Consider the following 11,287-nt stretch of genomic DNA (forward strand, 5'->3'; position numbering starts at 1 on the left):
CCCATAGAAAATCTGTGGCGGGAGTTGAAAGTCCGTGTTGCTCGGCGACAGCCCCAAAACATCACTGCTCTCGAGAAGATCTGCATGGAGGAATGGGCCAAAATACCAGCTACTGTGTGTGCAAACCTGGTAAAGACCTATAGTAAACCTTTGACCTCTGTTATTGCCAACAAAGGTTATGTTACAAAGTATTGAGTTGTATTTTTGTTATTGACCAAATACTTATTTTCCACCCTGATTTACGAATAAATTCTTTACAAATCATGGATTCATGGATTTTTTTTTCACATTCTGTCTCTCACAGTTGAAGTGTACCTCTGGTGCAAATTACTGACCTCTGTCATCATTTTAAGTGGGGGAACTTGCACAATCGGTGGCTGACTAAATACTTTTTTGCCCCACTGTATATAATTTGTAAACTGTATAATTTTGCATATAAATACAGCTTGAATAGTTTGTTTAGATGGACATTTTTTACAGTGTAATGACTAATAGTGGCATAATGTGGCTGTTCGTACATAGTCATCAAAACTGTCTTTTCATATTGACTTGTGATATTGCCATATGAGTCACTGCTGCATGATCTCTGTTGAAATATTCATTTCCAAAAGACATGTACCAATGTATATACAATGCATGATGATGTCCACCTTATTACCTCAGTATTACCACATTATGTAATAAAAAGTACATCCATCAAGTCTGGTGACCTTAAGTAGAAATGTAGAAATGGGGCTGTGGCAAATCATGGTGGACTGAGCTTTTTGCTAAATGTATATCTGTGACTGTCCAGCACATGATGGAAAAAGTGTGAATGACTCTCCAACAGTGTCTGTAACTTGTGTAACCTGGACGTGTGTCCCTCTATCTATAAAGAGATGATCTATACTGCTCGCCCAAGTGCAATGTCTACAATATCCGAATCTAGGTTTGGGAAGGAGATTGGCGGTAGCAACTCTGTAAGAGCAATGAGACTTCCAACCCACATAACACGCACGACCACAGGCTTGTGAAACAAAGTTTGCTTTATATATTTCCTTTCGGATCAGTTCCCTTTGCTCATCCTCAATGTAGGGATACCTTCAAATGCAGTAACCATCTCAAATGCATCACAAAAATAATTGAAACAATCAAAATAGATGTAAGACAAGAAACACAATATTTCAACACCCCAAAGAAAAGGAAAAAGAAAAGAAAATAGCATGTGAGTGTCCAGTTCCTTATGGTGTCAGTTTATTCAGTTACCCACTGTCCTGGGTTAAGAACTGAAAACGACCTGAATCTCAGGCGGAGAAAAAGTAGCAAAGAAAATGATAAGGTATCTCTCAGGTGGGCTTCCTTTTGTTTTTTTCCCTACCGCCCTCCTGGTACGGCAGGCATCAACGTGTCGGCGTCCTGACACAGAGAAGGCCTCCACAGCAGCAACAGTGTCTTAGACCCACGATACCAGCTCCTCACTTGGCACCCATGGAACTGTACCTCAAAAAAAAAACCAGTCTGCACACAAATATGCAGAATGTTAGATGTCCACATTCCTTAAATGTCCTTGTTCCTCATGTCCTTGGTTCTTTTGAAATATTAAAATAAATTTGCATCTTGTGACACATTAAAAGTAAATACACCGGTATTACTGTGCATCACCCGCAGTTACAGTAACAGCACAGCTATTGCACGTGAACTGCGCATAACCACTTAGCTGGCCGCGGCTGAACTAGCAGACCCAAGAAAGTAAAAACATTAGACACTCATAATAAACAAAACTGTCACAACATTGCAATACTATGAAAACACATCTTAAACATCATTAAACACATTTACTACTATTCTGACTGGTTAGTTATTTTTTCCAGTGCATTGAACTGCAATAGCGGTGCTAAGTGAGCTAGGCTAACTCACCAGAATAGTTCAAAAAGTTCGAAGAAATACTCCGACTCCTTTCAGGTAGGTACCCGTCTGTGGTTCACCGCTAACGACAGCTCTCTCACAAATGTTAATTAAACCTCTTTCCTCTCTTTCAACTGGAAAAAACCGTGCTCCGCGGCAGCATGGAGTTTTTCCTTGCCGTCCTTTTTCCTCTACACCACACCTTCACGCGCACGGAGCCGCAGACGGTGCCTTCAGGGCAAGCCCGGAAATTAAACTATCAGACAAGGACTACGATGCATTCAAAGAACCCTGTACTTCTGATTGCTGTAAATCTTACCAGGGTTACATTCTCCCCCTCTAGACTGCATGAGTCCCAGCATGCATACCTGCCCCTACCGGTACAGACACATGTGAAATAGCAGCCCCTAAAGCCTGAAAGAATGAACTAATGGCCAAGGTTAAAGGCTCCCCCAGCTCATCGTAGGTGAGTTTCCGAGGCGGACGTCTCTCCCTAGTAGAACGCCGGACACTTGCGTTCTCGGACTCTTGACTCTCAGATACTACATTGTCAGTGTCTGCAACTACAGGGTCTGTGGTGATGAGATCTGTGTTCTCTTCATCAGGTGAGATTTGTGTCACATCAGGTTCAGGAATATCAATGACAATATGGTCCGGAGTCCTACAGTGTGAAGTAGGATGTGTAACTGAACCACTATTCTCAGAGCTAACATAAGGAGTTCCTGGTTGAAGCTCGTGAGTAGGTCTTTCAGGTAAGTGTGCGGAACTTTGGGGCACAAAAGAAGGGGTGTCTGGGTTTAATACCCTGGAAACTGGCTGAGGCTCATTGAAGCCTCCTTCCCTCTGCAGGAAAGGACCCTTCGTGATGATTTCTGGCATCCATGTATTAGGATACAGTTCATCTTCATCACTGTACGACTCATCCTCCTGACAATCAGTGTCCCCTTGCACGCCTTTTGTTGTTTTGCCCCTCAAGTCTCATTTTTCTCGATGCGTCAGTGGAAGAACTTTGCTCTCTGATCTCAGTTACAGGTAGGAACCCGCACGGCAAAAGAAGGTCTCTATGCAACGTACGGTGTGGCCCCTCCCCTGTCTCAGGTTTGACTACATAAACAGGACTGTCGCTAATCCGTCTGACAACAACATGGATTTTCTGTTCCCACCAATCTGCCAGTTTGTGTTTCCCCCTGATATTCACGTTTCTCACTAAGACCCTATCCCCTTCTAAAAGTTCAGCTGCCCTGACCTCCCTGTCAAACCTAGCCTTGTTCTTCTCTCCCATCTTCTTGGCATTTTTAGCAGCTAATGAGTAGCTCTCCTGTAGGCGTTGGCGAAGGCCCTTGACATACTCTGAGTGGGTCTTGTGACTTGCCATATCAGGTTGGATTCCCAGGACAAGATCAATTGGCAGTCTGGGCTGCCTACCAAACATTAGTTCGTAAGGCGAATAGCCTGTTGTACTGTTTCTCGTGCAATTGTATGCGTGGACCAGAGGTTTGACAAAATCTCTCCAATGATATTTGTCTCTCTCTTCCAGGGTCCCTAGCATACCAAGGAGGGTCCGGTTAAATCGTTCCACTGGGTTTCCCCGGGGATGGTACGGGGTGGTACGAACTTTGTCTGCTCCAATCAGTGTGCAGAGTTCTCTGATCGTCTTAGACTCAAAGTCCCTGCCCTGGTCGCTGAGCAAACGACTGGGGAACCCGTAGTGAACAATAAAGTTCTCCCATAAAGCCTTCGCAACAGTTCTGGCTTTCTGATCCCTAGTCGGCACCGCCACAGCAAATTTTGTAAAGTGGTCGGTGATGACTAAAATGTTTCTCGTGTCTCTATCATCCGGCTCAAGGGATAGATAATCCATACAAAGAAGTTCAAGTGGATAAGTAGCAGAAATGTTTTCCAAAGGCGCGGCCCTCTGAGGCACAGCCTTCCGCCTGAAACAGCGTTCGCACTTTTTGCACTTCTCCTCGATGTCTCTGGCCATTCTCGGCCAGTAGAACCTGGCACGAGCAAGCTGAAGTGCACGCTCAGAACCGAGATGGCCAACATCATCATGCACTCCTTGCAGTGCCCTCTCTCTGAACTGTTCGGGTAAGACCAACTGATACACCAGTTCGCCTCGCTCAGACCACTTCCTGTACAGGACACCATCCCTGAGTTCAAGTTTTTTCCACTCCCTGAGAAGAAGTTTGACAAGGTTTGTCTCTCTGAAACTGGGTTTTACAGCTCTCCTCACAAAGGTGATGACACGTGAGAGAAACGGATCATTATTTTGAGCATTACACCAGTCAGAGTTAGCCATGGATGGTAAAGTGTCCTCACCGAAAACATCAGGCACTACAGAAGGGTCGACAACAAGAGACTCCGCAATGACAGGCTGCTCTGAATGAGGTTGACGTTCATCTTTAACCATCACAAGATGACGTTGACATAATGCAGAGAACACCTCATGATCCATGTCATCTCCTGCTTCCATGAACCGTTTTTTCATGTCCTCTGTTCTCTCTCTTTCTTTAGTGAAAGCTTCATCCTCAAGAGGCGGACCTTGAGGCCGCCGGGATAACCCATCTGCATCGCGGTTGGCCTGCCCTGCTCTGTACTTGATGGTAAACTGGTAAGTGGAACGAGCGGCTAACCAGCGATGACCAGCAGCATCTAACTTCGCAGATGTCAAGACGTATGTGAGGGGGTTGTTGTCGGTAAGCACAGTGAAACTTGACCCATAAAGGAAATCACTGAACTTTTCACAAACGGCCCATTTTAAGGCCAAGAATTCGAGTTTGTGCGTAGGGTAGTTTCTCTTGCTCTTGGAAAGACCTCGACTGGCATACGCGACAACTCTGAGCTTCCCCTCCTGCTCTTGATAGAGCGCTGCCCCCAATCCATCGCGACAAGCGTCAGTATGTACAACATATGGTAGTTGTGGATTCGCAAAAGCAAGGATGGGCGCAGACGTCAATTTCTTAATCAGAGTTCTGAATGCACTCTCACACTCCGAAGTCCACTCCTCACCGAGTGGTGCATTAGGGCTCACAAGAGTCGTGAAGCGTTCCCTCTTGTACACTTTGCCCCTTTTCTTTGGTGGATAGTAGCCTGCTGTCAGGCTATTAAGAGGTTTGGCTATCTGGGAATATCCTTCGACAAACCGCCGATAACACCCAGCGAAGCCTAAGAAACATTTAAGCTCTTTCCTATTTGAAGGACGAGGCCAGTCTCTCAAGGCGGATATCTTGTCAGGGTCAGTATGGACTCCTCGTGCATCCACAACATGACCAAGATACTTCACTGACGCCTTAAAGAAGTGACATTTCTCCGGAGAAAGCTTTAGACCAAAATCTTTAAGACGGTTCAGCACCTTCATGAGTCGTGCTTCATGTTCTTCCAATGTGTCTGAAAAGACAATCAAGTCGTCCAGAAACACCAATACCTCATTGAGATGCAAGTCACCGACACACCTTTCCATAAGGCGCTGAAAAGTGCTTGGTGCGTTCGTGACACCCTGAGGCATGCGATTGAATTCAAAGAAGCCGAGGGGACACGTGAAAGCGGTTTTAGGCTTGTCTTCTTCGGCCATCTCAACCTGGTAATAACCAGATTTAAGGTCCATGACGGAGAACCATTTAGCACCGCTAAGGGCAGCAAAGGTCTCCTCAATGTTTGGAAGAGCGTATGCATCTCTGATGGTTCGAGCATTTAGCTTCCTGTAGTCGATGCATAACCTGATAGAACCATTCTTCTTCCGGACCAAGACCACTGGGGATGCAAAAGGGCTCTGTGACTCTTTAATGATTCCTGCATCAAGCAGTTCTTTAAGATGCTCCTTGACTGCCTCCCTGTCACTGGGATGAATAGGCCTTGGCCTCTCCTTAAAAGGAGTCTCGTCATGTAGCCTAATGTGATGTTTCACTGCAGTGGTGTGACCATATGACAGGTCATCCACAGCAAAGACTTCTGGAATAGATCTAAGCTTGGTGGTGATACGATCTTTCCATTGTTCAGATATTGGTGAATCATCAAGATTGAACTCGAGGTTGTCACTGTCAGGCTTATTGTGATGAGAGTCACCTTTCACTGGTCCAAGTGACGTGACCTGCTGAGCTGCACATATTTGAGCAATGATGCATTTTGGCTGCAGCGTAACATCATGGTCACTAAGATTGCGCAGGACGACCGGGACCTTGCAGCTAGACTTAAATGGAATGTCCATCAGAGCAGCTTCAAGGAGAACACCACCTGGCAACCTGTGATGTTCATTGGGTTCAAGCACAAATGTGGTCTGACTGTTCCTTTTCAACCTGACATCACCTGTGATGCAGCACTTTTGTTTTGCAGGGATGGTGATGGGGTTTCCACCATGTAACCTGACAGGATGAGCATGGTTGTTGAGGTCATGGATCTGGGCAATATGCTGGAAGATCACTGCAAAATCTCTAGAGAAGAGTTTGCAAACAACCTCTGGACCATCCTGTTCAAGTACTTGTTCATAAAGCCGTAATAACACATTGGTACCAATCAACAGGGGGGTCCTGCTGTTGAACTGACACTCTGGCACCACAAGTGCTAACACGACTAGCTCCTCTTTCCTGCCAGGAACGGACAGCGGGAAAGTGACACGCGCTTCTATGTAACCAAGATAGGGGACCTGCTGTCCACCTGCTCCTTCGATTTCAAGAAGGGCATGAATTGGATGTATAGGTAAGTGAGACAGATGGTTCTTATGGAAACACTCGGACACTGTTGTAACTTGTGAGCCGGTGTCCATTATGGACTCACACTGTACACCCTCAAGAAAGACAGAAGCCGCACAACGAGGACCTACAAGCCCTGCAGGTATAGATCGCTCTGTGCAACGGTAGGTTTCAGTCATTGTGTGGGTTATGACTTTCTTTTGTGTTCCAGCACCATCAACTGATCTGTTGGGACAGGGGTTATCATCAACTGCAGCTCCTGGACGTCCCACAACAGGAGCTGCTACTAGTTTAAAGTGAATGGGGAAGCAGCCTGCTGAGCTAAAAACTTATCCTGCCTCTCCCGGAGTTCTGCATTTTTCTTGCGAACCAGTGCGGGGTTGGGTTCATTGGAGCAATGAGCAGCAATGTGGTTGTCTTCCCCACACTTAAAACAAAACCACGGCCTCGGCATTCCAGGCACCTTAAGGCCCCTCTTCATGTTACTACTACTGATTGCAAAGCAGTCGGTCTTTTTAGTACTCTCTCTCTGATTTTGTGCTAGTTTTTCAACTTGCTTTGTCAGTTCAGCTATCTTGTTCTCAATATCAGAGGTTTCATCTCGCTTTGCTTTTACCACTAGGGGAGGATTACTATCATGAGTGAGGCTCGGTGGCTTTTTGTTTAGCTTTTCCAACTGTTTAGTTAGCTCATTTACTTTCTTTTCAAGCTTTGATGTCTCATTCGGCTTTGAGTTAGGCAGTGGGACAGGCTCACAGTCATAAGAGGGCATATCAAAAACATGGTGGGCATACATGTTAGCTTTCGAAGCACCTAAATGCTTTTTCATCCTATCTAGCTTTGTGGAACGGCGGTCTTCCTCAGTTCTCAGCATGAGGAGGAATTCAGGAAATGTTGGTGGATTTCCCTTTTTGCACTCTAACTGTAAGCCGATGATGATGCTCTGATCCCAACAGCCCCTACAAAACTGTCTGAGCAAATGATCATTGGAATTTCCAGCTGAGGCTCCCCCTCTAGAAATTGCTCTTGTGAGGAGGCTATGGAGCCTGTTCAAGTATGCTGATGGCTTCTCTCCACTATCTTGGTTAGAGCCGAGAAATGCCGCAAACAACTCCTCTCCATCCTCCACAACACCAAAAGCAGAGTCAAGTTGAGTGATGTAGACATTTGGTGGTGACGAGATGCCAAGAGGCTTCACAACATCAGCTGCTGGACTCAGCAAGCTCTCAAGAATCCTTCTCACCTTGTGAGCATCATTCAAGGAAGGATCGTTAAGGAGAAGATCAACTTGGGTGTGCCATGTTTCGTAGTCCACCTCACCGTTTGGCCTTGGCATCCGCCCAGAGAAGGTGCGCAACCTTATTTGTGGGGATGGTGAAGTGGTGGACTCACTTCGGATGACATGCTCCACAATCACTCTCTGGATCTGGGGGGGGTTAAAAACATCCTCACTGATGTGGACTGGGCTCGTTGGTAAACTAGCAGATGCACTATAAACATGTGTGGGCTCTGCAGGCTCATTTTGATCATTATTAGGTGTGTTAGCATTTTGAGCTGCATAGGGCTGTGTAGCATTACTGTGTACGTCATGTGATGTGCCCTGGTTCCCATGCAGTTCCTCCTGAAGCACATTCAAGAAACCTTTCCTGCCACTGCCTGCGACAGACTTTGGTTCGTCCAGGTATCTGCAAGCTATCTCCCTCCCCACCACTTCCTGACAAACATTTCTAATGGTCCTCGCAAACCACATCACAGCGGGGTCCTTTGGACTTGGTACGGTACCCAAGGTAATGGGGTCGATTCTAGAGATAGACCTGTCAGATGCATACTGGATCAGGGCTCTACCCTCTGGTTGTCCTGATTCGTCAGGGATCCTCACTAATTTAGAAATATCTCCATTAACTTTGAACACAGCAGTTATTTCCTCATCTGTGTATTCTGGTCCTATACCTGTTACATACAGGGAGTTCTGACCATTAACCTCAAAACGGTTGCAAATATCCATACCTGACTCGGTGGAACAAATGTCAAAAATCTCAAACGTGCGTAGTGTGGGGTGGAAGATCAGAAAGCTACTATTAACCAATCTCCTGGCTGGCTCGCCACTTTTTATGTAACCTGGACGTGTGTCCCTCTATCTATAAAGAGATGATCTATACTGCTCGCCCAAGTGCAATGTCTACAATATCCGAATCTAGGTTTGGGAAGGAGATTGGCGGTAGCAACTCTGTAAGAGCAATGAGACTTCCAACCCACATAACACGCACGACCACAGGCTTGTGAAACAAAGTTTGCTTTATATATTTCCTTTCGGATCAGTTCCCTTTGCTCATCCTCAATGTAGGGATACCTTCAAATGCAGTAACCATCTCAAATGCATCACAAAAATAATTGAAACAATCAAAATAGATGTAAGACAAGAAACACAATATTTCAACACCCCAAAGAAAAGGAAAAAGAAAAGAAAATAGCATGTGAGTGTCCAGTTCCTTATGGTGTCAGTTTATTCAGTTACCCACTGTCCTGGGTTAAGAACTGAAAACGACCTGAATCTCAGGCGGAGAAAAAGTAGCAAAGAAAATGATAAGGTATCTCTCAGGTGGGCTTCCTTTTGTTTTTTTCCCTACCGCCCTCCTGGTACGGCAGGCATCAACGTGTCGGCGTCCTGACACAGAGAAGGCCTCCACAGCAGCAACAGTGTCTTAGACCCACGATACCAGCTCCTCACTTGGCACCCATGGAACTGTACCTCAAAAAAAAACCAGTCTGCACACAAATATGCAGAATGTTAGATGTCCACATTCCTTAAATGTCCTTGTTCCTCATGTCCTTGGTTCTTTTGAAATATTAAAATAAATTTGCATCTTGTGACACATTAAAAGTAAATACACCGGTATTACTGTGCATCACCCGCAGTTACAGTAACAGCACAGCTATTGCACGTGAACTGCGCATAACCACTTAGCTGGCCGCGGCTGAACTAGCAGACCCAAGAAAGTAAAAACATTAGACACTCATAATAAACAAAACTGTCACAACATTGCAATACTATGAAAACACATCTTAAACATCATTAAACACATTTACTACTATTCTGACTGGTTAGTTATTTTTTCCAGTGCATTGAACTGCAATAGCGGTGCTAAGTGAGCTAGGCTAACTCACCAGAATAGTTCAAAAAGTTCGAAGAAATACTCCGACTCCTTTCAGGTAGGTACCCGTCTGTGGTTCACCGCTAACGACAGCTCTCTCACAAATGTTAATTAAACCTCTTTCCTCTCTTTCAACTGGAAAAAACCGTGCTCCGCGGCAGCATGGAGTTTTTCCTTGCCGTCCTTTTTCCTCTACACCACACCTTCACGCGCACGGAGCCGCAGACCCGGAAATTAAACTATCAGACAAGGACTACGATGCATTCAAAGAACCCTGTACTTCTGATTGCTGTAAATCTTACCAGGGTTACACTTGGAAATGGAAATAGAAAAGGTCTGGGGAAATAGTTGGTGGAGAATTAATTTTATTTTACCAATTTATAGCCAACACAAATATCTCAGAAGAAATCTGCTTAAAACGACACCACAAACAGGACTTAATAAATTAAACACTTAGCTAACTGAAGTGTATCAATGTGGAAATACAACTGCAAAGACTCAAAAAAGATAATATGCATTAATGTAAGGCTGTCTAAGTCTAAGCAGAAGTCCTGTTTCAAAATGGGAGAATACTTGTCACGCAGGGTCAAACAATATCGATTAATACATGACTAGATAGTCCTTTAGTTCAGTTAAACCATAGTTATTTTTATACAGAAAAAGTTGCTTAGTCTGTAATAAGTTCATCTTAACTGTGTAACTAGCTAATGCAACGGAGATTGGAAAGAAAATCGTCTGGACTTCTTCAAGTTTCCTTGAAGATTTTTCACCTCTCATCTTCAGCTTCTTCAGTTCTAAGAGCAATTGGTGGAGAGTCCCAGGTTTTAAGCCCTATGGGAGGGCTTCAGTGTTGGGAAGTTACTTTTTAATTGTATTCCACTACAGATTACGGAATACATGCCCCAAAATGTAGTGTGTAACGTATTCCGTTAAGTTACTTAAAGTGGAATAAAATATTAATATATACATTTTTTATAGCACTTTTTGGGCGTGGTCGATTTGTGGCTCTAGGTCCGATAGTGTATGCATTTTTCTAAGACCCTCCAGGGGTTAATGTGACTGATGTATTCTGAATACTTTGGATTACTTAATATATTGCCATGCTTTTTACAACTATATTGGATGCACTATTGCTGTGTGATTTATTACTATTACTGACGGCTACTCGCTGCCAAGTTAACATTGTTAGCTGGCGTGTAACTGAGGTTAGTCCATAGACTGCTTTCAGAACTGCACATGATTATTTGGAGCTAGCAGGTTGTTAATGCTATCCATCAAGTCTAACGATTTATTCATGTAAATGGAGAGTCCTCTTCACACACTAAGGTCAATTATGGAGTTCCACAGGGTTCAGTGCTAGGACCAATTCTGTTTACATTATACATGCTTCCCTTAGGCAGTTTAATTAGAAGACATAGCATACATTTTCACTGCTATGCAGATAACACCTAGCTCTATCTGTCCATGAAGCCAGATAACACACACCAATTAGTTAAACTGCAGGAATGTCTTAAGGACATAAAGACCTGGATGGCCGCTAACTTACTGCTTCTTAATTCAGAT

At 44.5% G+C, this 11,287-nt stretch overlaps 2 long non-coding RNA genes across 2 annotated transcripts; both read right to left on the bottom strand.

The window, feature by feature from the left end:
• Positions 1–1,241: 1,241 nt before the first annotated feature.
• On the bottom strand, positions 1,242–2,097 carry LOC146644209 (uncharacterized). Its single transcript, XR_014909281.1, has 2 exons — positions 1,897–2,097; positions 1,242–1,497 (listed from the first exon to the last, which is right to left on the bottom strand). It is a non-coding gene; the product is annotated as an uncharacterized LOC146644209 (long non-coding RNA).
• Positions 2,098–9,083: 6,986 nt separating this feature from the next.
• Positions 9,084–9,938, bottom strand: LOC146644210 (uncharacterized). The gene is made up of 2 exons (XR_014909337.1): positions 9,738–9,938; positions 9,084–9,338 (listed from the first exon to the last, which is right to left on the bottom strand). It is a non-coding gene; the product is annotated as an uncharacterized LOC146644210 (long non-coding RNA).
• Between the last annotated feature and the right edge of the window lie 1,349 nt (positions 9,939–11,287).

Source organism: Rhamphochromis longiceps, linkage group LG22 (assembly GCF_057381845.1).
Source record: "Rhamphochromis longiceps isolate RC_006_pf linkage group LG22, R_longiceps_female_GT1.1, whole genome shotgun sequence".
Classification (NCBI taxonomy): domain Eukaryota; kingdom Metazoa; phylum Chordata; class Actinopteri; order Cichliformes; family Cichlidae; genus Rhamphochromis; species Rhamphochromis longiceps.